Below are 27,219 nucleotides of genomic sequence, written 5' to 3' on the forward strand. Positions count from 1 at the left end.
ATCTACAAGCCAGGAAAAGAGGCCTCAGCATAAGTCCTCTCTCACTGACACCTTTATCTGGGACCACTAAGCCTCCAGAACTATGAGAAAACAAATTTCTGGTGTTTAAGCCACATGGCCTACAGTATTGTGTTACGGCAGACTGAAGAGACAGGCTTTCTTTCTTTTCCTCAGAAACATCAAGCTCATCCCTGTCTCATGGTTTTGCGTCACATCTTCGGCTTGGATCATACCAGATCCCTACCTTGTTGGACCCAGTCGTTGGTTCAGATGCCACTCTCACAGAGAGACATTTCTGAACCACCCAATCTAAAGCATCCATCTCCTCCAGTTGCTCTTACACTATTTTATTTTTTATAGTATTTTGTCTTTGAAATTGTCCTATTTGTTTCCTTGTAAATTATTCCTCTATTCCACTAAGTTGAAACTCCATGAGAGCTGGAACTTCATGTGTCCTGTTCACTGTAATATCTCCAACATTTAGAATACTGTCTAGCATGTAGTAGTTGGCTGACAGATGCTTGTTGAATTACCAAATATCTAGAACTCATAAGAAATTTAATAAAGCCGAAAGGATTTCTGCAAAAGAAGACTAAGTGCATGATCTGAGAGATACTTAAGTGGTTTGAAGGAGCTACATGAGATATTGATACAATAGTGACAAACAGGCATTGATTAAACAGAGGTCTTTGATTTCTTCCTCTCCTGAGAACTGGCTCTGACTGGGTAGAAATTTTGCATAGGTATTGCACTGTTTCTTAAATAATATTCACAAAGCCCATAGGGATTGTGATTTTACTTCATTTAAGAAAACTGAAGCTCATATAACCAAAGTTACAAAGTAAGCAGGATTTAGCCCAGTCTCTGTTCTCTCAACAGTGTCATGCTCAAAGTCCCTTTAGATACAATGCTATTTGAAAGAAATTTTGTCTTTGGCTTTAAAAGTTCCCCAAGGGAAACTTTGTCTTGGATAAATCAAGTACAATCCACAAGAAAGTGAACTTGGTGGCCCCTTAAAGTCTCTACCAGATGCTTATGATTCTAGAATATAATGGAACCTTCATTTAATGAACTGTGGTATAAAAAACCAGCAAGCTCTGACTTGTGAAGGAAGTTAAAGAGAACGGTGCCTCAGTAGCATCTTATTGCCACCATCTCTTACTAGCCACCACAAAGTTGTAGAGAATTTTCTGGGATGTCCTACTGAGGTAATAATTATAACAGTCAACATTTATTGAGTATTTCCCTTCCTAGGCCCTGTTCCCATTACTATTTGATGCAAGTGTTACACCCCATTTTAGGAATGAGAAAACTGAGGCTCAGAAGAACTAACTGTGAGGCATCCAACAAGGCAATGGCAGAAACAGGATTCAAAGATAGGCCCGACTCCAGAGTTCCGGCCCTCTAGGCCAACTCAGCACAACTCCCTGACTCCCATTAGTCGATTCCTCCAAAATAAAAACCCAGTGGTATTTACTTCACAGGTAAAACATAAACAAGGTAATTTTAGGGAGACATGTGATTGAATATCCTCCATAGAAGAATTGCCTTCATCCCACAGAAGCAGCACCCATGTTTCTTTCAGAGAAACCTGCAGCTGGTCAGCCCACTCTCCCAGAGAGGGCTTTGCTATAGATAATAGCAATTGAGATACAATGTTGGTGGGGATTTCTATGTTGAGGCTGGCTTCGTCTGAGCAGTCCCTACCTATGCATTGTCTAAAATTCCAGGGGAACAAGCTCATAGTAAAAATATCAAAAAATATTAATGTGAGCTTTTCTTTTTTTTTATTTATTTATGATAGTCACAGAGAGAGAGAGAGAGAGAGAGAGGCAGAGACACAGGCAGAGGGAGAAGCAGGCTCCATGCACCGGGAGCCTGACATGGGATTCAATCCCAGGTCTCCAGGATCGCGCCCTGGGCCAAAGGCAGGCGCCAAACCGCTGAGCCACCCAGGGATCCCTAATGTGGGCTTTTCATTAGAAAGTTGTAGTAGCAAATTTGTGAGATGACCTTTTTTCATCAGAGCCAGAAATTTTTTTTTCACATATTTTATCCAAAGTATTATCTATTGAATTTTCTTTTAATCAAAGTAAATTCATTGGAGACATATACAAATAGTTGGTCCTCAGAGGAAAAAACTCCCCATATTTCAAAATTCATTTTTTACTAAAACCCAATCTTTCCTACCTGTATTACTGGCCTATTGAGTCTTTAAAATGTAGCACTACTCATTTTTCAACCACAAATCAGAAAATATTGTGTGAATCTCTATTATCATAAATTATTATACCTCACTCTTGAAGTTTCTATTTTTTCCTCCAGCATTCCCATTTTCCATGACAAATGTTTTCATTCTAACTGCTTTTGTTCCATTATTATTCTACCTTGGACAATTTTTTATCCTTGCTTGTCATCCAAAAATGCTTTTAGATATCTCTACCTTTCCCACTCTTGCTTTATCAATAGAAAAATTAACAAGGTCATGAAAATTTAGCCTTATTATTATGTTCCCTGTCAGTTAGAATGATCTGGCTTGTGTCATTCGTGTTTTATCTCTTCATTCATGGTTTATACCACAGTTGTTTTATCACCAGGAACTTTCCATACTGCATAAAGCAGATTCTATTTCTACCCATTACAGCAATTCTAATTAAAAAATTAAAAGTTTACTTCTCAATTTTATAGCCTTCAAACTCCCTCCATCATTATATATATATACATGTACATATATGTTTCTCTTTGATTAGCAACACATATTTTCTCCTGTTCTTTTAGGATTCAAACTTTCTTTCTTTACACTTTTAACATATTTTTAATGGTGGCCTCCAAAATTTTGGCATAACTCAAAGGGTTACACCACTAATAACAACAACCACTTATCGAGATTTTACTATGTCCTAAGCTCTGTGGTAAAATCTTATGTAGACAGTAATTTGAGATAATTTTTTCTATAAAAAGAAACTGAAGATAATGAAGGAAATATTACCTTCTCAATGTAACATTAACTAAAAATTGACAGAATTTGGATGTAAAGGTAGGTATTTCTGATCTGTGCTGCTAACTACTCTACTTTGATTCCTCCAAGTATATGATCAAGAAATTGTATTGTGTCATAGACCAAATCAATTTAGGGCTCTATTATAATATATAATTTGCTTATGGTACCCTAGATTTAAGAAACATATCACAGTGCCCATGATACCTAAATAAATGAAGCTAGAAGGTAGTAGCAATAAAATTCCTTCTCAGTGTCCAACCAGGCATCAGGAAGAGTACTCCATGGTATTTCTTGATTTACATCACTCATAATCCAGTCTAGTCGGTCCTCATGCACTTCATTGTTTGACCCAGTTGTTGGGATTCCTGCACCTTTAGTGACATCTTGGAATTGACTCATATATGACCTCCTGCCTCCAAACTTGGACTTGCTTTTTCTGTGTAACTATTCTGTCCTCCCTGGTGACCTCTTTTTGTATGCTAATTATTGCTCAAATCCACCCAGGTCTCTATCCATTTCATTGAGAGGATTCCCCCTATTGTATGCCAATCCCTGGCCAGTCCCTTGACAGATCACCTTAATTTTCACCTGATAATTTTCACCTGATTAACACTATTCAGAAGTCTTGACATTATATAACACATTTTGGAATTAATGCTGATTTGGAGAGATAGGAACTTGATTAAACAGTTTAACTCATTGTATTTGATATCTTATTAGTTCAAAAGAGAAGAGATGTCTCTAACATCCATACATATATACACATATAGACATACATACATTTATATTTATATTCGTATTTATATAGAGGTATACACATAATTATATACAGGTATTATTGTGTTTATGTATACACATACATATATAATATTTTTCTAAACTATACATTAGACAAAGACAAATTTGGAAACTTTTTTTTTTAAAGGAGACAGGAACACTATTACTATTTCAGATGTAATATCAGATTGGTAACTAGGGCCTTAATATCAATGATAACATCATTATTGGTAACCAGGGCAATTTTTGAGAAGGAAGAAGAAAAATAAATAAAAGAATAGCCCAGGCTGCGATGTGCCACTAAATCTTTCCTAATGGCTTTGGCATAAATCAATGTTAAATGATGTATGTGCACGCAATCAGGAAAATATTTAATGTATTATCAATTAAGATTAATCACAGGAATATACCAACAGCCCTTAGTTCTCATCAATGATATTTATTTCTTAAGTACTCCAGTGCAAAGCATAAAAGCATTAGATGACTGTCAATAGCATTGACTTTACACTAATGGACATAGGGCTAGGTCTCTTCACCAAGCTGGTATTAGGTCAGTTTTCTCTGGAGGGAAACACTCATTACTCTGTGCATTGAAAACATCCTTCAGAAGATTTGGCTATCAGGGGGGATTTCCTTTTATAGAGATAGTTCCTTCTATGAAGTAAATAAGACTGTTTAGTCAGTCAATCAATCTAATTACATTTATTGAATATCTAACAGGAAAGAATGCAGGCGACGGAATCCTAAGCCTATGGCTGTTTCTACTTGCTCTGAAGTATTTCAGTATATAATGTATAGTTTAGAAAAAGGAAACAAGCATTTCCTTGTTTTAGTCAAAATGGCAAGTCTGGGTCCATCCATAGGATAATTGTGCCAGAGCAGCCCACATTACTTTATGGAATAAATATACTTTTGTAAACTGAATCTTAACTATATTGGGGAAACTTATTCTTTCAAGCAATTTTGGTATGAATCATTACAATAATGTCACATGAGGCTGTGGAACTTTGTGTAGTACAAATGTCACATTCTATAGAGTTGATTTTTTTTATTGTTTTTTTTTTTAATATTGGGAATTTAAAAAATGGAACAAATCTTTTTTCTTTCTATTCTTTTTTGGTGGTAAAATTGTGTTTTTATTGTTTGTTTAAATTTAAGGTTATAGTTGGGAACAATGTGCATAAAAATATTTATATTCAACAACTGATTGGATTAGGAGAAGAAAATGCCTATTCTTATATCCTCAGAGCCTAATGTGGCAGCAGACATGGTGAAGGTGCTTAGTGAATGGAACATGAGTAAAGAGAACCATTCAAAAAGAAGCAAGCAGTAGAGCAGAATGTGAAAACCACCCCAACTAACTAGGATTCTATTTTTCTCGTGCTAAGTAAGGGTTATTGAACTAGGATTTCTAGGAGGCATTAAATTGGCAATTATATTTTTGCAGGAAAATATAAGAATAATATAAATGCATACGTAAATTCTTACGTAAAATATAAGAATGTACATGCATAGGATAACAATACTTAGTCTTAAAAGATGGATTAAAAATTAATTTCTAATACGCAGCATTTTAGGTGAGATCTGATTTCACTGGGTCCAAAATAATCCAATGATATTAATTTGCTGTACTTTCTAATTCCTATTACAACATTTTCCATCATTTCTTGATGGAGTTCCCTAGAAATGATATGTTCACCCTTCAATCTTCAAGGCCACTCCTCTGTAATCATCAAATTTTGCTGATTTCCCACAGGAGAAGTAATACTGAACACTATGTTAATGCTTTACAAACTTAGGTTAAACGTGTTCTTGCCAAAAATGAGGTTGCATTACGAGGCTCCCAGAATATGTTAATTAAAAATTGTTGCTATTTTAACTCCATGAGATAAAATTACAAATTCCCAGAATTATAAGAGTTGTGAATTATGTCTTTGCCTCAGTGCAGTATCACTTGCCTACAAATAGGTATTCTGGGATAAACTGAATTCTTTGGGAGAGAAAACAGTAATTCATCTCTGCTCAATATATTTTCATTGTATCCTATTCAATACATAAACCGTGTGATTTTTTTGGCTTATGCAATTTGCAGGTGAAGGATGATGGATTTTAAATGCTCTTTACATCAGAAAATAATTATTGGAAGGTAAATGAGATTGTTTCGCTTTTTAGACACCCCTCCCCTTAGTTAGTTTCATCTGATGGCTATAAAGGGATTAAAACTTTTATGCCAACCCACTGAGCAGCACTGAAATGTGATTCCTTTGTAGCAAGGATAAAGCACTTGGGTGATATTTTCAGATGAATAAAGACATTGACTTAAAAACACAATTGCATAAACATGATGTGGAAGGCACAGGTCTGAGGAGTCAATTCAACACTTCTATTTAACTCCAGTCTTTATCTTTTATATTTATTCTAAAAGAGCTTCACATAAAAGCTCCCTCCAGACAAAGAATTTGCCCACATTTAAATTTCAGGCTATAGACATAACCATTTCATTTCATCTTGCTGCTCTTTGCTTTTTTTTTCATATTTTGGAGTGTGCTTTAATTTTCTTTCATTACTATAATGGGTCAGAGTGTGCAGAACAGTGATTGCAGCAAAATTGCATTTTTAAGAAAAGGTCGTGCAATTAGCTGATGGATTGATTGAGATAACTCTGGTTGGCAGAGTCCTCACTAGGTCCATCACAGAAATCCATAGAATAAATGATCAAGACATTTACCCAAAAAAAGATAAAGCAAATGCCATAGACATAATTCAGAGTGCTGTTCTGAGAAGGCTGGAGGCAAACCAAAGTTTGAGAACATCTGAGCTGTAACGGGAAGACAGGGATGATGAAAGAGAAGTGTTTCAAACTGGAGTGAGCTGGTTGGACAGGCACACATCTGGCTCACCAAGTCTGTCGGGTTTTTGACACAACTAAGGTACTGCAGTGCCAGAGAGTTACAAAACTCAAAGCTGCATTCAGAAAACTTCAGCAAGTCCCAGAGATCAGTGATATCGGGTGAGAAAAAAAGCAACAAAATAGAAGTAATGAATGCATTTAAGCTTAGAAAATATCACTTGGTTCAAGTAAATCAGATATTTAAAAAAAATTCTGGACAATGACAATTTAAAAGCTGTGTAATGAAGTTTGGTACCTCAAAAACAGACTACAAATTTTATTTGTGACAAATCTATTATGGTGAAAACTCAATTAATGTGTTTAGTATTTTAAAGACTTTAAAGATGGATCTGATTATTGAGCCTATAGAGTCTCCTCAGTCACAAAAATAAGTATAGAGAAAATGAAATATGGAATCTCTTCTTTAATGTAAAAGCTTCTATGAGATATATGTTAGGGGTGACTCATGCATTAGCAAGTTTAGCGGGTTAACTTCTGCTACAGAACCACACAGTGTCTAAAACTATAGGCAGTTATTTAGCTCACAGCTCTGCAGGTCAGCAGTTTGGGCTTCCCCTCCCCCCTTTCTTTCCTGGTTCAAGTTTAATCTTGTCTTTGGGAAAAGCTGCTAAACTGATAGGGGCTGGTTTGTGTATGACAATTTCGGGTGGGAAGGCCGGGATGAAGTGAGACCTCTCTGCACACCATCTGTCACCTTTGGACAGGCTAGGACTGGCGTGCTCACATGCCAAGCTTTCTCTACCAAGACAGAGGAAGGAAGCGCACAGTCCTCCTCAGTCCTAGGCTCAGAACGGACATTCTGTCAATTATGCCACAAAAGCAAATTGTAAGAGCAGTCCAGATTCAAGAGGTGGAAAGACAGGCTCACTTCCTGACAGGAGCGAAGCATTTGTGGTCATTTCCTGGGGGTTAGAGTAGAAATTTCTAAGGACCATTCTGATTCTTCTTGCCCATGTAATAATAATAGAGTACTATCTTTCTCTGTGGCCACTTCGCTCTTTACATATCTTGCCTGCCTACTTTACTCCTTGTTCTCTGTTTCTACAGTGATAGTCCAGTCAGTGTCAATTGCCTGTGATTGCGTTTAGTGGTGGTGGCACCTCTTACTCAGAACTGTGAATAAACTAAATCGAGTTTGGCAGTCAAGGAAGAGTTACCTTAGGAAATGGGTCTAATTAGTTTTCCAAAAATAAATCAGGCCTTAGGGGAGTACTAGTAGCTAAACCATGAAGTCCCAGGAAAGTCAGCACTAAAATTCAAGGATTAGGAGTCACCGTTCAAGGCCAAGGTGGATAATATTAATAAAAAGACTGGTTTTCTACATTCAAAGGCTAAGAAATTGAGTGGACATTATTATTTTGCTAATCAACATAGCATAAAAATAATAGGTAGCATCTGTTAAGCACTTCACTTATCACACAAAGTCGGCTAAGTAAGCTCTTTACATTTAGTCTGAAGGCAGTTTTGTGAGGTAGACACTATTTTTAAATTATTATTAAGTTACATTACATTTTATAAATCATTTTAGTTTCATACAAGAGGAATCTGAAGATTACAGAATACCCTGTATTATAGCAAGATGAAAAACTTTATACACCTGTTAAGTGGTAGAGCTAATATTTGAACCCAAGACAGTCTGACTCCTTATATTTTGCTTTGAATCACAGAATTATATGTCCATTCCAAAAAAGATTACAGCCGAAAGAAATACTAGAGACAACCTAGTTACATTTTAGAAAGGTTGATAACTTAAGCCAAAGTCACATATTTGGGCAGTGTCAGAATTAGAACCATGATATAATTTAGGTCACACACACACACACACACACACACACACACACACACACACCTACCTTGAAAGGAATGTTTATAAAACACACACGTGTGCGCACACAGTATATAGATACAGTGTTCTATCTGTTGATCTATGCCTATTTATCATTATATCCTACAGTGTTGATCACATTCTGCTCAATAAAATCTTCCTTAAACTTAAATAATCAAACAAAAATAAATAAGATGTTCTTTTAGGTGTTTTAGTCTCAAAAATACACAGGAAAAAGTGTCTGTTCAGATCTATCTTCTTTCCTCACCAACTGCTCCAAGCTCCAATTACCCTTCTACATGATGCACTGTATTTTCATTTCCCTTGCTTTATTGAATTCCCTAGATTTTTCACCAATCCCGTCTTCACCCTGCTATCCCAAACCTCCAAAGTACAGTTCATCTTTATGGCTAACTCAGATGCAATAACAGCCCTCGGATGAAGTAATGTCACCCTCTCTCCTCTGACTTCTTGGAGCCTTGTATTCACATAGCTTGCATAGGACTCATTGCCTGATAATTATCGTGATCACACACCTAACAGTTCCTTGAAAGCAGGATGTCTGCTTTATGTTTCTTTAAATCCCTGGTGCACAGTATACTAGTCGGTACAAATTATATACTCAGTAAAAGTTTACTGAGTAGTCTCATTTGTGAGAACAGCCTTTCTTTGGGACATCCATCCACCCGCAGGTACACTGTTGCAAATCTCTCACTCTGTAAATGGACATGGAGTCAGAAGCACAGCCCATTGATGAACACTTCCAGTGGAAAAACAAAAGCCCACAGTCGTTTTAAAATATGTTTTGGGGATCCCTGGGTGGCGCAGCGGTTTGGCGCCTGCCTTTGGCCCAGGGCGCGATCCTGGAGACCCGGGATCGAATCCCATGTCGGGCTCCCGGTGCATGGAGCCTGCTTCTCCCTCTGCCTGTGTCTCTGCCTCTCTCTCTCTCTCTCTCTCTGTGTGACTATCATAAATAAATTTAAAAAATTAAAAAAAATATGTTTTGCTTTCTGCCAAAGCAGTACCTTGTACTGGAATAAAACCCAATCTTCTGTACTGCCTCTGACACCTTCCTCTCCTGTCTGGCCTTTCTAAACCTCCACGATCCACCTAGGAATAGGAGATTGTCAAAGAATTGCCTATTCCCTTAATAATCAGGAACATGAATGTTTAGACGGTTTTTGTGTTAAAGAACAAGCTTGAATGAAGAACCAATGAACTGTATCTGGATTATCATTTTCTTAACATTGTAAGCAACAGCAGTAAACTAGGACATAAATGTTAATGATTTTCCTTTAACTGAAGCCATCCCATCAGCACTCTTGCATTCAGAGCAATGAGTAAGCTACTGTAACATATGTATATGTGAATATTTGCAAACACCCCATCTAGGAAGAAAAGCAGTCGATGTACTACTGTATAACTCAAAAGAACACGATTATCTTTCTTTTTTTGCAAGATTTATTGCCAAGCTTTTTTTTTTTTTTCAGATTTGCTAAAATTCATTAACTACATTTTCAGAGACACAATATGGTCCCTTCATCTGATATTTATATATCTACTCATTAAATCATAGTATCGTTTGCAATGCTTATTTTTGAGATCAAGAGCTGCGTTTTCATTCAGTTCACCTTAACAGATTGCCTTAGACAGCATTCTATCACAATAGGTTTAAGAAAATAGCCATTCTAACTCACAATCCATTTTACTGAGGAGCAGCAATCTAATTCACATTGATTTTGAATAAACCTTTACATACCCATCTGCTCCATTTTAAGCTGGACTTGTACAAATCACTGCATCAACATGCACTAAGTAATCAATGGGTAAGGAAAATCATTATTTACTGCTCAGTAATTGCATTTACATTCAAATAAAATATAGTAAAATGTGCAAGGCCATTTTGGAGAAAGAACAAGTGACCCATGAGTCACAAGCAGATTGCCTTCCTTTTAGTAGAAGAGCTGAGGAATTTTACCAGAGAAGTAAAGAGAAAGTCATAAGTTTCATAATAGCCTAGTTTTAGCCTTCAAGGACCAACGTAGTTGTCAATATTTTCATGATCTTTCAATCCTAGGAACCCTCCATTTGATAAACAGCAGTCCCAGGAACAATGGCTCCAGGTACCAGTCCTCTTCTCTGGATTATGACGAGCTCCAGTGCCGATCTGGTTTCTGCCCACCTGCTCACTCTTGGCTCTGAACCCTCACTTTAACTATCCCTCTTGTTGTTTGAACTTGGATTATATAGTGGGTCTTTCTACTGTCTAAATCTGTTCTCCCTAGTGGGTTATAGCTTGGACTCAGCCCACTCATCCCACTAATGCTCTGTCCTTATGACCACCTCTAACAGGATACCTGGCCTAGTTCCAACTCCATCTGAACTCCCAACTCTGGTCCCATTAGTTCCAGATTGCCACTGTAGGCCTCACTGTGAAAGGTCAGAAGGGAGTCAAACAACAGCAATAGGAACAAATGAAATACCTTGTTATTTTGATTCTCCACACTTTAGTAAGGCAGTCCTATGAGCAGCAGGATAGATAAGCCTAGGTTTGTGCCACACAGCATAATGGAACAGATGGGCTGTGATGAAATTGCCCATCAAAATTTGTTTTGTCCTATTTTATTACAGTGATTCAGGCAAGGAATGTAGATTGAAATAAGGAATGGCTGAAAATAGGTTCTGTTTTTAGTGAATTTCAGAGAGGTAAAAAAAAAAAAAAAATTCATAGTACCATGAGTGCAGGCCACACATCTCATTCAGTGTAGCTTCTTATATAGACTAAAAGAGCTGGAGACTGCACTGGGGAGTATCTGAGTAGTAAAGCAAGATGTATACAAATTGGAATAACATAAAGAAAACAGGCAAGTACCCTGTTTAAAGATCCTGCAAATCTGTGAATCAAATCAGCAAACAAAAACATATTTTGAAAAATGAAAAGATGTTAGTCCTGAAGGAAAAAAAATAAACAAATAAACAAGACCAAAATAGCACTAATTATGCTTTTTTTGTGTGGTACTTTTTAAACTTTCCTATTGTTTGGAGTAAGTTATTAAGTTGCATGAAAAAGTCAAGTGATTTGGAACTTATGTACTGTTTTAATACATAAGGCACTATAAAATTTAAAGAAAAGTAAATGTAGTTTTATGTTTGCATATAGAATTGGCTTAGAATGATAAGTGATCTCAGTCTGCCGATCTTCAACCAAAGCATCCAGTAAAATGTAATCAACTCTGAGTTCACATAATGAAAGAGTAGAGAAAAAACTTCTTTTGGAAATACCAAAATTTACTTAAAATAATCATCTTACGACATAAACAACAGATTCTTCTAAATGAGTGATTCACTAAAAGAAATAAGAGGGAAGAAAGGTTAACATCAAAGATAACTGGATCCCTCTTCCATGGTAAAAAACTTGCTGTTTGGAAGAGCAGTCTTGCCAGTTTTAGTGTACCTATGTAGTGCTCCGTGTAATCCCTGTCAGGGCAAAGCAAATAAAATGATTTTATGAGGTATCCTATTAAGTAATTCTATTAAGCAATATGCAAAAATGTTTACATTCTACAGAAATATTTAGTTTGTAAGGGCATTGTCCATGTGAAGCTCAGATATGCTCAAAATCTATGGAGTCAGAAGACAAGAGAATTAGAGGTAATAAAGGAGGAAATTTAAAATATTAATAGTTTCATTTAGTATTCATTTAATCAGTAGTTTATTTTATAAAGCCATAAACATAACAGGGCTGCATCCTGCCATTTTTTATCTTCTGGAAGGCATACACCAAAAGATCGATGATATCTATCTATTCCTGCCATTGCACCAGCTAAATGTCCGACATGACTGACAGCGATGTGTTAGAGAATGTCCTGATCACCTCCACTGAATGATCATCTCTGCCTCTACTACCGGTCAGCTCAAACAGCTGTAGATCCGTTACAGATGGCGAACGTGGAAGATCAGAGGATTTGAGTAGCTTGCTCAATGTTACAGAGAATTTCAAAATCAAATCTTTCTCCAACTGCTCTCCACCAAGCACAGTCTCATGATTGCCTCTTGCTAGTAACTAAACTTAGCTAACTAAAGATTTTTTACTCCTTAAATATCAGAAGCCCCCTACACCTCCTACACCGAGCAGGTAGTCAAAGAAGAACCAGGAATGGTGGGATCCCAAGCCACGCAGTAAACTCTAATAAGGTTACAGAAACTCCCAAGGAAGAGATACAAAGTCAATCGGAAGATAGATCTACTTTCTCTAATTCCTAATTTGATTTTTTTAACATACTGCCTGAGTCTCCACACCTTTATTTCTTTTCAATCAACCCCAAGGTTAATAGAAACAGGTGTTGTCAGATATCCATAGTTACCTAGATCATGTAGAAAACCAAAAGCTTTTTCTTAAACAGATAACTGTGTCAACTAGTGGAAAACATGATTTCTAGGTGATATGGTACATATCAATTTGAATCTTAACAGCTAAATATGTATTTAGTGTGCTTCAATCTATAATTTCATAGTTTAAGCCCCAGTTAAATTGTGATGAGATTTAAAACCAATTTAAATAAAAAATAAATATAGGTTAGGATATGGCAAAAATAATAAACGATGCAAATTAATGACAGGTTTGGGGAATATCAATCTAAAGTAGAATACATTAACATGGAAAATTGAGAAAAGTGGTTATTTACCAAAAACTGTACCAGTGATAGGGCTTCCTAAGTAGAATAATTCAGTAAAAGTGATAAAATACTTTACCTAAATATGAAATATGCTAGAGTGCTCCATAATATTCAACCTATAAAGTTTTTTTCCAAAATAATTTATTTCTCATGCATTGCTTTATTGCTATATTGATTTCAAGAAATGATTAAAAAGCACTTTTTCCATGGGTCTCGGTTTCTCATAACTAATATCCAATCTGAGCAAATTGAAAACTGGCAATTCCCAGGCTCTTAAGTGAAAACACAGGATTTTAGAGTCTGAGTTTAGAAAAATCAGAATAATACACTGGAGGCACATTTCTTCAGGTTTTTATCCCAAAGAGTGCTAAGAAAAGTCTACCTAAAAGCAGTTAGATTTAAATTTACTTGATGAATAGCAGAAAGCTAACAGGAAGATCTGTAGATACCTTTGTTGAAAATAAAGCAAACAGGGTTTTAAGCCAATTCTGAGAGGCTTTGCTCACAAATAGTAATAAAACAGTGATCAAAGAGAAATCATTAGAAATTGTGTTTAGTAGAGATTTAGTGAACAATATCAGACCCAAATGAAGTCAAACAGACATGTGTGAAACCATTTTAACTTCAAGGGAACTTGATGACAACGAAATTCTGTTCTCAGTAAGAACAAGTGGCAAAGACATTGGCAGAAAGAAGCAGTACTGGGACTCTAACTCCTACCATTAATGAGGGAATTTACATCTTGCCTTTGTTATATTGGTAGCAAGAGGAAAAATGTAACTTCACAGTCCATCATCAAAAATAATGTGATTTCAGAACATAGTGTCTGAAGTTCTAGAACATTATTAAACAAACAGTTTTGCTTGAGGAAAGTACTTATTTTATGCAGTCTCCTAAACAACAAGTTGTCCTGTGGATGCTACGAGATTTTATTATTACATTTATAAATAAACTCTAGGGTTATCAGCTAAGCATATCAGCAATAATGAAAATCAATTCTTCATAATTCTATAATAAACTTTTCTGATTTATATTTTATGTTTTTGTTTCATATGTATGATTTTAATTGTTTTTAAAAATGTATTTATTTATTTATTAATGAGAGACACAGAGAGAGAGGCAGAGACACAGGCAGAGGGAGAAGCAGGCTCTCGGTGTGGAGCCCGATGTGGGACTCGATCCTGGGACTCCAGGACCACGACCTGAGCTGAAGGCAGGTGCTCAAACACCGAGCCACCCAGGAGTCCCTTATATATGATTTTAAAAGGCAGTGGCACTGTAAAATGTAATATACTTCTTAGGTATTACCCACCAATATCTGAAACATGTTTCCTAAAGACAAATCTCAAACAATGTCAACCAGAATTGCAATTCATCTCACATGGCTTAAGACACACTACATTTGCCTAAAAAGAAATAATGATCAATTTGTCTATAATAGTGGAAATTCAACCTGTCAATATACATAGCAATAAATATGTTTAAAGATTTGGGGCCTTCATCAATACCTATGCTATGAGTATATGCCAAATACCTATTAGGCACCAGAATCAAATATGTCTCATTCACAAACATGGGTTTTCCCCACCAGTTTCATTAAGACTACATGGCATCCTCTTTCAGGCCCAGCAGTGAAAATAACCAACACAACCAATAAATTAAATCCATAGACAACTACCAGGTATCTTTGTGGTTACAAGAGTACAGGATAAATAAGAAATAGTCCAGATACATATGGACATTTCAATAATTAGCTCTACATTTGTGAAATCATAAGTCACATGTGTCCATTTCTATAGAGAAATCATGTTACTTTCAACCTCTGAGAAGTTTTACATATTTCATTGCTTTAAATTATGTGTAAATAATTGAAATGCACTTTAAATTATGTTTTAATAATTGAAATGAGTCTTATTAGGAACTTTTTTTCTTACTAGGAACTTTCAAAGAATACCTACCTTCTTTAGAAATATTTGAAACACTGCATTTTCCTAAGATGATCAATCCATTAATGACAAAGTGCTAGTTAAACGTTTAGGGACTCAGCAGTTAGGTGCCTGCCTTCCGCTCAGGTCGTGATCCTGGGATCTGGGATCAAGTCCTACACTGGGCTCCCTGCAGGGAGCCTGCTTCTCCCTCTGCCTATGTCTCTGCCTTTCTCTCTAAGTCTATGTCTCTCATGAATAAATAAATAAATCTTTTAAAAAGTAAAAAAAAAAATGTTTAGATATATAAAAATTTAAGAAAAACAAAAACTGAGTTGTTATTTTAGAAAAGTATTCATATAAAGTGCATATTCTTTGCCAGCCCCTTCTGTACCTTCCAACAGGGTAAAATAGCCAATTATTGTTTTTAGATGGTCCATTAGAATGGTAGTTATCTTTGTTACCCAGCACAATCTTGAAAAAGAGCCAATTTGAAAGACTTATACTATCTGACTTTAAGACTTATAAAGCTATAATAATCAAGATAGTGTGGTATAGGTAAAAGAACAGACATACAGGTAAATAGAACAAAATGAGGAGTCCAGAAATAAACATACACATAGTTACTTGATTTTCAACAAATATGGCAAAGCAACACAATGAAGAAATGAAAATATTTTCAAAATTGGTACTGAAATAAATATAGGCAAAACAAAACACTCAAACTCTACCTCACTACACATAAAAAATAATTTAAAATTGATCACAGACTTATATATAAAAGCTAAGCCCATAAAGCTTTTAGAGTTAGTATAGGAAAATAAATGATGTGGAGGTAGGCAAAGAAGTCTTAGGATATCATAAAAATCACCATTGATAAATTAGGTTTCATCTCAAGTTTAAAAATCTGCTCACCAAAAGACACTATTAAAAATGAATAATAAGCAAATCAAAGAGAATACTTGCAAAACATATCTTACAAAGAACTAGTATACAAGATATATGAAGTCTTCCACAAGTCAATAATATAAAATGACAACTCGCTTATTCAAAATTGGAAAGTATATGTACGGAGATATTTTAAGTAAGGATATTCAAAGGGCCAATAAGCACACAAAAGGTATTCAACAGGGATCCCTGGGTGGCGCAGTGGTTTAGCGCCTGCCTTTGGCCCAGGGCGCGATCCTGGAGACCCGAGATCGAATCCCACGTCAGGCTCCCGGTGCATGGAGCCTGCTTCGCCCTCTGCCTGTGTCTCTGCCTCTCTCTCTCTCTCTCTGTGACTATCATAAATAAATAAAAATTAAAAAAAAAAAAAAAAAGGTATTCAACATCATTAGTTACCAGGGAAGTGAAAATTAAGAGGAGATACCACAAGGAGATACCACCATACATATTCCAGAATGGTAAAAATTAAGAAGACTGATAACATCTAATCTCTGTGTGGATGTGGCAACCATAACTTTCATATATTGTTGGTGGGATTAAAAGGTGGCCTGATTATTTCTCATAAAACTTAAATATGTACGTATCCCATGACTCAGAAGTTCTACCTCTAAATATTTATGGAAATCCTATGAAAGCAGATGTTCACAAGAATAATTGTTCATAAATGTCCATAGCACTTTGATTCGTAATAGCAAAACAAAACCAAATTGAACAGGAAACCACCCAAGCATCCAATAATAGGATAATTAATTGAATAAACAAAGTGTAGTATATTCATATAATGGCATTCTACTTAGCGATAGAAAAGACCACTAACATATGCAATATCACAGATAAATCTAAAAAAAAAATGTAGAGTCAGAGAGGCTTTGCACAACAGAGTGCATACTGTGTGATTCCATTGATATGAAGTTTAGGCCATGCATCAGATTTGCATTAGAGTTGCAGCTGCCTTTGGGAGGACGGTGAAGAGCAAAGGGCAATTTCCTAGAGTGATGATAATGTACTGTATTTTGAATACAGTCGGATTACATGGTTGTATACTTTAGTCAAAACTCAGAAATACACACGATATTTATATTTCATTGTATGTAAATTTCACCTAAAACCCCCCTCTAAACAAATACTGAATTTAGTTGGTGCTATTTAAGTATCTAGTGCTGTTTAAGTATTTAAGTATTAAATACTTAATGTTAAATATTAAGTATTACATACTTAAATATTTATATTTACATAAAGTATTACATTTAAGTATTCATGGGAAGTGTACTGCTGCCTGCAATTTGCTTTAAAATGCATGAAAAATAAAATGGATTAATATGGAATAGCTTCGGTAGACAGATAGTTATGTGATAAAGGAAGTAGACAGTAAGAAGTTAATAGAATGTAGGTGGTTGAGTACATACTGATTCTTGGTAAAGTTCTGTTAACTTTGCTGTATGTTTAAAATTTTTCATAACATTTTGAGGAAAAGTATACTATTTTATCTACAGTAGAATAGTAGAAAGGTAACATAACTACTAGAACATTAAAAATATATACATAGGACACTATATCCCCTACAGCAAAATTATTTAGGGTGTTTCACCTCAATATGGACTATAAATGGACAGTGATATCTTACACATTAAAATTGGTTTGATAATGACAGATTAAAAACTTCTGTTTTCCTCATCAAACACCATCCTTACCAACAAGATTTTAGAAATCATTCGAACTCTGTAATGACATCCTTAAAAGTTTAGAGGCACCCAGTGGTTTCTGCAAACTAAAGCAAGAACAGTATTTTTGTAGTACTTCCTCATGCATCTTTGATCACTACTCTGTGAAAGGTTGTTCATATAAAAACTACCTTTCTCTTTCATGTTAAAAAAAAGCTTTGAGCTTAATTAAAATATAATCATAATTATTCTTTGCATTTTGTGACTCCCAACAATATATTTGAGTAGTGCTTATAAATCATTAAAACATTTAAACACTTTTTAGTGAAGTGCCCAAGGCACTTTATGTTTCATTGATGTATATTATTTTATCTATTTTGAGAAAACTGATTTCTAAGGATAATGTGAACTTGCTAATTTCATACCAGACAATATCTCAGAATTAATGAAATGCAAAAGACATTTACTTTCAAGTTCCTTTTTTAATGTTCCCATTTTTAACAGTAAGACTAGAGACAAGCAACCTAAATGTCCACCAATAGAGGAATGGATAAAGGTGTCATGTGTGCATGTGTATCTATCACGTACACATGCACACACAAACATACACCACCACCACATACAATGGAATATTACACAGACATAAAAAGGTTGAGATTGTGTCATTTGAGAAAACATGGATAGATCTAAAGAGTAATTATGCCAAGTGAAATAAGTCAGACCTTGAAAGACCATATGATTTTATTTATAAGAAGAATCTTTTTTTTTTGTTGAATCATTTTGTTGTATACCTGAAACTAGTGTAATATTGTGTGTTGACTATTCTCAAATAGAAAAATAGTTATGAAACTATTTTGCATAATACACATACACTACTCATTAAATAGTACCTGATAAATTATTTTAGTTAATTATCAATTCAGTTAACATGATTTATCAAACAACTACAATGTGTCAGTCATTGTGCTAAGAAGAATATACTGGATTTATAGACTTGCACAAAGTTGCCAGTCTTCTCATATTGAACACATAATGAAAGAAGCATTATTGATTATAGTACCAGGGAAGAATATCAAGGCAATCTTCCAAATATGACCAGGAATTTAGCTTTTTGAATTCTAAAGAGAGAGAAGAAGCTGAGGAGCTTTCATGTGTCAGGTGCTGATGTCAAGGCTGCATCTGTCCCATAGAATCCCATCCTCTGTGCCAAAGGAGAAAGCTTAAAGATGGCTTCTCTCATTTTCCTGTGACAAATACCATAATGTCTGAAGAGTAACATTTACATGTACCTTTGTTGATGCATTTCAAAAACCAAGACTATTTAATCCAAGAAAAAGAACTCATATGCTACATATTTAGGGAAGTATTAGTTTGAGTCATAAATTGTTTGCATAGGCAAACAATGTCAAGTATCAGCATGGTTCAACTAAATGTTATTTTTAAAAAGGTAATTCTTCATTTGACCTGTTACAATTCCTTAACTGACTAATTCCAAGAATCAAATGAGATGGCAAATGTGAAAGTACTTATTACACTTTAAATATATTTTGTCAATACAACCTGAGTTTGGGAAGAGGGAAAACACTGGGCCTCATGCAAGACTAGGGTGCATTAGCCAACTTGTAAGTGAGTGGGGATTAAAATTTAAAAGTTGTTTGCAAATTCAAAATCAGTCCATGGAAGATAGAAATCACATGTTTATTATTACATTCCAGCTGAGTCTAATTTCTGCCTGGGAAGGACCTAATGCAAGGATCCAGGCAAGAACAAAACCAGTATCATAGAAACAAATGGGAAGTCCCAGCATGGAAACACTAGCATGCAGGTAGAGGACATGAAGGCTGGAGTACAGGAGAAAGAATTGGCATGGAGATATAGGATTAAGAATTTTAACAAGATAGGTTTTTGAATATTAACTATATAGGAGGCATTATGTCAATGCCCTCTATATCCATTATTTAGTTTGAACTGGCAAGAAATCCAATGAGAAATATACTGTATACACATTATTCAGATGGTAAAATGAAGCTCAAGGAGTTTGAGTCACTTGACAAGAGTCGTACAACTAGTAAATGGCTGAGTTGATGTTTGAAATGGGCAAAACTCATGATCGTTCCATAACTTTCTACAAGAAAACTATCCAGTCCTCAGAGATAAAGGCCAGTTCTCCATTCCTGAGGAATTGCCATTCAAAGTTAGGCTCCAGGAACCAGAGGAATGAGATTAGATACTACCATTAAGACTAACTGAATGTTGCTCCGAGAAGATACTCCCAGTTGGACTCTGCACTGGACTTGCAAGGTTCTCAGAATGCTAGAGGAGGCTAAGTAAGGAGGCTTTCACTGGCAGAGCTCGAGGAGGCTGAGTGGAGACACTGAGTAGGAGGTACACTAACGACTCCTACACTAGTAGGTACACGAAGGCACTCTGGTAGTCGTGGGAATCATTTCGTATAACGGTGGCCATAGAAAGGGAAGGGAGGTGCATTGTCGACAAGGATATGAGCCACCCAGTCAGACTGACTTGGATTAAGTTCAAGCTTTGCACCACCACTTGCTACAGGGCAGACTTCAGGAAGTTATTTTATCTCAAATTTGCCTCAAATTTCTCATTTGTAAATGAGGAAAAAATAAAAGCACCACCCTCATGGGTTATAAGTCTTAAATGAGGTAACATAATGAAGGCATGGACAACACTTAGAACTATGTATCATAATATGAGAAAGCACTCAGTAAAACAGTAGCACTTGTTGATTAGAAATCTATGTATTTTACTTTTTAGAAAGTGTTAAAAAGTAAATGCCTGCTTCATCTACCTGAGAATTAAAGCCAAGTTTTAGGGAAACCAGCTTGGCACAAAGTTAGAAATTGGCCCACAAGAGGACCAGGTTGTGCAGAGCTGTGGCAGGGCAATTGCAATGGCACGTCTGTGGTTTAGTTTATTGATTATTAGGGCATAGGCAAGGCAGGTTAACTTAAAAATATGGGGTTAAGGCAGGTACAGTGATACTGGGTGAATGTCACCCGTTGGGCTTCACTTTATTAATTTATTAAAAGGGGTAGTGATATGTATTTCATAGCCTGGTACAAGTGTGTAATTATACTTCCTAAAGGGGAACAGTATGGAAACCAGCTCTGCATTATTATCAAATGGCATTGAAAAGTATTTTAAAAAGTTCCTCATGGAACTGAAATGTATAAAAAATTTATATGAAATAATTAGACTTTCTGAGAGATGGTGCATTCAGTAAATAGTTTGTCTCAAAGAAAAACAAGCCCTATGGTTAAGCTTTTATAATCTATGGTTGATTAATATGTGTGTTTTACTTTTTCCTTCTTATATGCTTATATAAAACTACTTGCTTTATTGATCAAAATGGTTAGGACCTATATTTTTCCTTGTGATAGAGATGCATGGATCAATACTGTCTTATAAGAGATTTATTTGTGTACTAGTGACTGCGTGATCTCATAAAATAGAGCTCTGGTCTTTATTGGAATTTTTTTTTTCAGTTCAGCTCTAAAAGTTCACATCTGCAAACTTCTAAACATGCAAGAATCTTGTAATGCTAACTTGGATTTTCAAGAAAATTTTTTCAGCTTTATTTAATCTGAGATCTTTCAAAATAATGAAATCATGTTTACGACATTTCTGAAAGATGTTCCATGGCCTTTGATGCATAGACTGAATCAGAACTAAACTGTGCTAAGTCATTCCTGTCCCTCAATTCCTCCCTATGTTCTTCATGATGGAGACCAGAGCTCTTTATGTGGCGTCCACGAACCTACATGGAACTATTAACTTCCTTTCCCTCCAGCTTCAAATTCTGCATCTCTACCTTCCCCACCTCCAGCTCCAATCCCACTCCAATATACATATCCTAATCTTCAGTAATAAATATTTATTATTCTTTAATAATACAGACCTTAATACACACACACACACGCACACACACACACACTTCCTCTGTCATATTCTTCTTGAAGTGGAACTACTAGCTTCTACTGGTCATGTAAGACATGATTCAAGTGTGAGGTTCTTTGGTAATCCTTTACCTGGTCCCCACTCCTTTGCTTCCTGCTATACAACACTACTTCCTGTTTTTTTTACCCCTATGTCTCCTAACTTGAATATGAGCATATGAAGGCTATTGTACCTTTTATCTCTACATTCCTAAAGACAGTATGTTCATTTGCACATAGTAGGGAATCCGCAAATGTTTTTTAAATGAAGTGCAATAAAAATCACCTTTACTGTTGACTCTGAATTAATGCTTTTATAATTCGGTTGCCTCTGCTTTACCCTTTTGTCCTCGAATCCCAAAAGCTCTATGTTACTGAATCTCTCTTGCTGTTAGCAGCACCTAAGAGAACGGACATCTAGTTTTGATCTGCACACGCTTTAATAAGCAGAGCTCTCATACTTCAGCAGACTTGACCAACATAGCCCTCCTTCTGCTTCTCATCCAGCATTGTCAGGCTCTGCTGCAATCATGAGCAGGACTCAAAGTTAATTAACACTGGACTCATTTTACAGCCTGAGGGCTTAGATGGCCACTTATCAGTGTCCATAGACTTATGATATTAAGTTTGCTAGGTTGGACATCTTCCTAACTTTAGCCTCTGGACATGCCCATCTCCTTCCCTCCTGGTTTCTTTCTTTGCACCTGTGTCACCCTAGGGTTTGGATTTACTTCAGTTCCCTGACCTTCCCCAATTTGAATAATTTCACAGTAAATGAAACCATGGTGAGCCAGATCCTAAAGAGTGACTTGTGATAGCTTTAATTTTGGATCTAATAGCAGTGTTATTTGTGAATGATTTTATGCAAAGAAGATTTTGATTTCTTCTACTTTCTGAGGAAAATATTTATAATTAAAAACAATTATGATGTTCATCCATATTTTGGCCAAGGAGGAGAAAAACCTGCATGTCAGTCCCTGTTGCTAAAAATTCTTTGAACTATTTTGCATGGTACTTAGATTATCCTTGCAATTCTCCATAAGCAAGATAAGAGGAGTTGTGTTTTATCCACATTTCATGGATAGAAAATTGTAACAGGATAAATTCACTGACTCATTTCCTCATTCATGTACCTGATTATTAATGATAATTAAATGGAGATCCTTTGATCCCTACTTTATGGCTCTCTCCTTGGATTATACAAACCTGTTTACTGATGACTGCCCATGTGAACATTCTTGGTACTCTCTAGAATTGCATTTGATTAATAGAACAAGTATGAGTTATGGTATTTTCAGTAGTATGGTAATTTCATATACTTTGATATTTAAAGTATTGTAATGAATCAGCAACAGAGGTGATCTTGAAGTCATAGTATTCATTTCTAAAAATCTTGTGAAAAACAGAGAAAGGCAGAATTATTAGAAGGAATTCACTAGTCTTTTCATTTCCATGACCCTTTAAAAAGTTCTAGAAAGGCTCTGATTGTGACTATGCTCTTTCATCCTTAATGCTCACCTCTGAATAATGTGCAGACTCCAGAGAGCCAGATATTCAAGTGCGTTTCCAGGACCTTGCAGAATAAAAGTGTCAAGGACTGCTTTGTGAAGGCTTTCCTACTGTCTGGTATAAAATGGTATTGGGACTTCCTCAAATAGATTCCCCTGCTGGGACACACAATTGGGAAGCAACTCATAGCACATCAGAGACAGGCCAGGCCCAAACATGAAATAGATTCTGCGGCTTTGTTATGAATATGCCAGACTTCAGGGTCAACACTCTGGTCAGGAGGGAATGCACACTGTTTTCCAAAGAAGCTCTAGGACCTGCTAGGAAACTCCACTTGTGTGGGTGTCTCTTCTCTCTTAACTCTAAATTCTGACTAATAGAAAGTACACTTAAACAAAGAAAGCAAATGTTTAACACTGTGAAACTATTAAGCACTACTAACACTATGAAATTGGCAGTGAATATATTAAGTACCTAATCAAGCAAATGTGCTAAAACAACAACAGCAAACCGTTTGGGCAGCAATTCGTAAGAGTCGGTTCTTTCTACTCTGAAATGACTAGGAAGTCATTTCACATATGAGACAGAATAAATCTGAAGCAGGACTATAGAGATTAAGGGCCAAGAGTTAGGAACAAAACCAATATTAGAAGTACCTACTACTTGGTAAGTCTGTGACCTTGAACTTCTGTTGTCCTATCTTTGAAAAAGGGATATAATATAACTCCTCGGCATTGTGATTAATACCAAATAAGATGAAGCATGAGAAGTCTTGAGCAGGACACCTGCTTCCTAGTAAGGGTCAATAATTATTAGCTATTTCTGAGTCATTTTAACATGAATGTACCTGATTTAAAGAAAAGTCCTGGTAAGGAAAGTGGTCTTAGAAATATTCCAGGGAAGGGATCCCTGGGTGGCGCAGCGGTTTGGCGCCTGCCTTTGGCCTAGGGTGCGATCCTGGAGACCCGGGATCGAATTCCACGTCGGGCTCCCGGTGCATGGAGCCTGCTTCTCCCTCTGCCTGTGTCTCTGCCTGTCTCTCTCTCTCACTGTGTGCCTATCATAAAAAAAAATAAAATTAAAAAAAAAAAAAAAAAGAAATATTCCAGGGAAGAGACTATGGACTGAAGCAGCTGGATCTGGATCAGGAAGCCAAGTCCACTAATTTTTGGGTGTATGATTTTAGGACTTAGGCTCTCAGAGCCCTAGTAGCTTCCTCTATGAATAAGAATAATACCTATTTCTGAAAGTTGTAGTTAACATGAAATAAGCTCATACATGCCGCAAGCACCTACTGCAGTGCTTGGCTAGTCCCTTTAGCCTTCATGGGAAATCCATGGATATAATCTTTGTCCATCATTTTAGTTGAGCGGAAACAAAAAGATCAAACATTTCTTTCATGACCTCTTTTCTGACAATACAACCTTTTAATTGTGTTGCTTCAATATTATGAGCAAAGACAGAGGTAAGGACAAACAAAAATATATAAGCAACTGATTGTTAGAGAATAAATTTGAGTTTTTGGCCAAACTATTGGAGAATGAAAGATTTACAACTTCAGAAGAGATAGAAAAAAGTTACAAAGAAAAATGAATGCAGGTCTGAGTATATAAATACTTAAAAAATCATACCCTCAAGCTACGTTACCAAAATAGGAAAAAGAAAGCATTTGTAATAAAATATCATATTTACAACAAACATGAGAGATCAGGGTTATTTCTTTTATATAGTATGTGCTCACATGAATTGATAATGTACTAAGACCTTGATAAATAAATGGGCTAAACCAAAATAGACTTTATAAAAGAAGAGACACAACTATTAAATAAAACAAAATATCCAGAATTTTTCTTAACCTAACATATAAACTAAAATATTGAGACAGAATTGATCTCCTATTATTTTAACATTTGATTAATACTACTAATCATGAGGTCTAATAAAACTCTAATGTTCTAACATTGAATTTCCGCTCTCTTTCAAATTTTTTGAAGTTATATTATTCCTGAACTTAATTTTTACATAAAGTACTTGTATATTAGACAAACAAGTTTGGAGTAGTTGATTGAAATTTTCATACCAGAATGAACCACATGGAACCCACAGTTTACTGCTCTTTACAATGATTATATATTAAATTTTTTTTTTTTTTTTAGAGTATTCCTGGAAACTAAGTTACATGGATATTTGATCAGAGTCTATGAGAAAAATCAATGCACTAGGCAGTGTTATATTTAAAAATTAAAAATATAATGTCGGCTGTGATTATATGATATTAAGGATAAAGCTTTAGAAATGGGAAGAAGAGGCAAGTCTTAAAGAAAGAATGGACAATAAGCAGAGTAATTATAATTTTTGACATTTCCCTAACATTTTTTTTTTTTTTTTGTAAAGTTCGGTCATCCATGTTTCTCTCATCTAATCCCTTCAGTGAGGCTGTAAGATATGTATTATTTTGCTTTTGCAGAAGAGGAAACAGAGACTGAAAGAAGTTAAATGACTTTCTTCCTCAAATACAGATGGTCAATAAAGACTTCAGCCAGGGCTTGAGCCTCAGTCTCTTGATTAAAGGTTCTTTACTTTCCACTCTGCCAGCCTGGATGGAATAAGTATTAATATATGAACTTCAATGATAAAGAATAAATAGAGATTTTGGACAGAGAATGAGGTACATAAGGAGGGAATGAGCATATACTTATTAGGTTTTTACTGCTTTTGAGAACAATAGATAAAAGGTTCTGCTGTTTGCTGGAGTAACTGCCTTGAAGGCCAGAGTTGGACATTTGAAATTGAAAGGTTTTGCAATAAAGAGAAGCATGTGCATCCGAGACTATGTCAGTAGTGACCAGCTCTAAGGATCTCCATCCAGAGTCCACTTCCACAAACTTCAATAATTATTGGGAGTTTGTACCCCTATAGCATTCCTCAATATGTCTCAAGAGTGATTTGATTTCAGGGCTTTGCTTTGGGTCAAGCATTACTCACTCTATTCTGGAACTGTGCTATCTACACAATTTAAATTAAAATAAAATTAGAAAAGCAGTTCCATAGTCATTCTAGGTACTTTTCAAATGCTCAATAGGCAATACAGCTAGTAGCTACCATGTTGAACAGTGTGAAATTACGGAAACATTTTTTTTAAATTTTTTTTAATTTTTATTTATTTATGATAGTCACAGAGAGAGAGAGAGAGAGAGAGAGTGAGACAGAGGCAGAGACAGAGGCAGAGGGAGAAGCAGGCTCCATGCACTGGGAGCCCGACGTGGGATTCGATCCCGGGTCTCCAGGATCGTGCCCTGGGCCAAGGCAGGCGCTAAACCACTGCGCCACCCGGGGATCCCTTATGGAAACATTTTTAATCATCGCAGAATATTCTACTGAATAACAAGTTTCCTAGAGCTTGTTTATTTCTTAATGGGGGGAAAACTCTTGATTCTGGGAACATGGGAATCAACAAGTTGTTGAACAATTTGGCAAGTTTGAATTCTTTCCCTGGGGTTGTTCTTGATCTCAGAAGACCATTTGTCTCATGATCCGGGTGTTTGCAGATTTTTTAAAAAAGACTTATTTATGTATTTGAGAGAGAGCTAGAGAAGGGGGTAGGGGCAGAGGGAGAGAATCTCAAAGTAGACTCCCCGCTGAGCATGAAGCCTGACATGGGGCTTGATGTCATGACCCTGAAATCATGACCTGAGCCAAAACCAAGAGTTGGACACTTATCCGACTGAGCCACCCTGGCACCTAATGGGGACTTTTTGTACTTTAAGTACTATTAACTTACTAAGGTGTCAGGAAACAACAGCAAAGGCTAGAAGAAATCACATCAATCAAGAGCACCATTCGGAGTGAAGCGAGTGTATACTTATCTAAGGTTTCTTTGAAGAGCCCTGTCTCGGGAGACATACAAAAGTTGCTCATAGGAAATCCTACCGTTCCTGTCTTAATTCCCCAAATAGAAAACCTTCAGTCATTTTCAATTTGAAGAAAAGTATAGTATATAGAGTTTGTTTTTAGCAACAAT

General features: G+C 35.9%; 1 protein-coding gene across 5 annotated transcripts in view; it reads right to left on the bottom strand.

Moving 5' to 3' along the window:
* GALNT13 (polypeptide N-acetylgalactosaminyltransferase 13) overlaps positions 1-27,219 on the bottom strand; it is a 537,911-nt gene that overhangs the window by 79,989 nt on the left and 430,703 nt on the right. The gene's annotated exons all lie outside the window — the stretch shown is intronic.

The sequence above is a fragment of the Canis aureus genome, chromosome 34 (genome assembly GCF_053574225.1).
Source record: "Canis aureus isolate CA01 chromosome 34, VMU_Caureus_v.1.0, whole genome shotgun sequence".
NCBI lineage: Eukaryota > Metazoa > Chordata > Mammalia > Carnivora > Canidae > Canis > Canis aureus.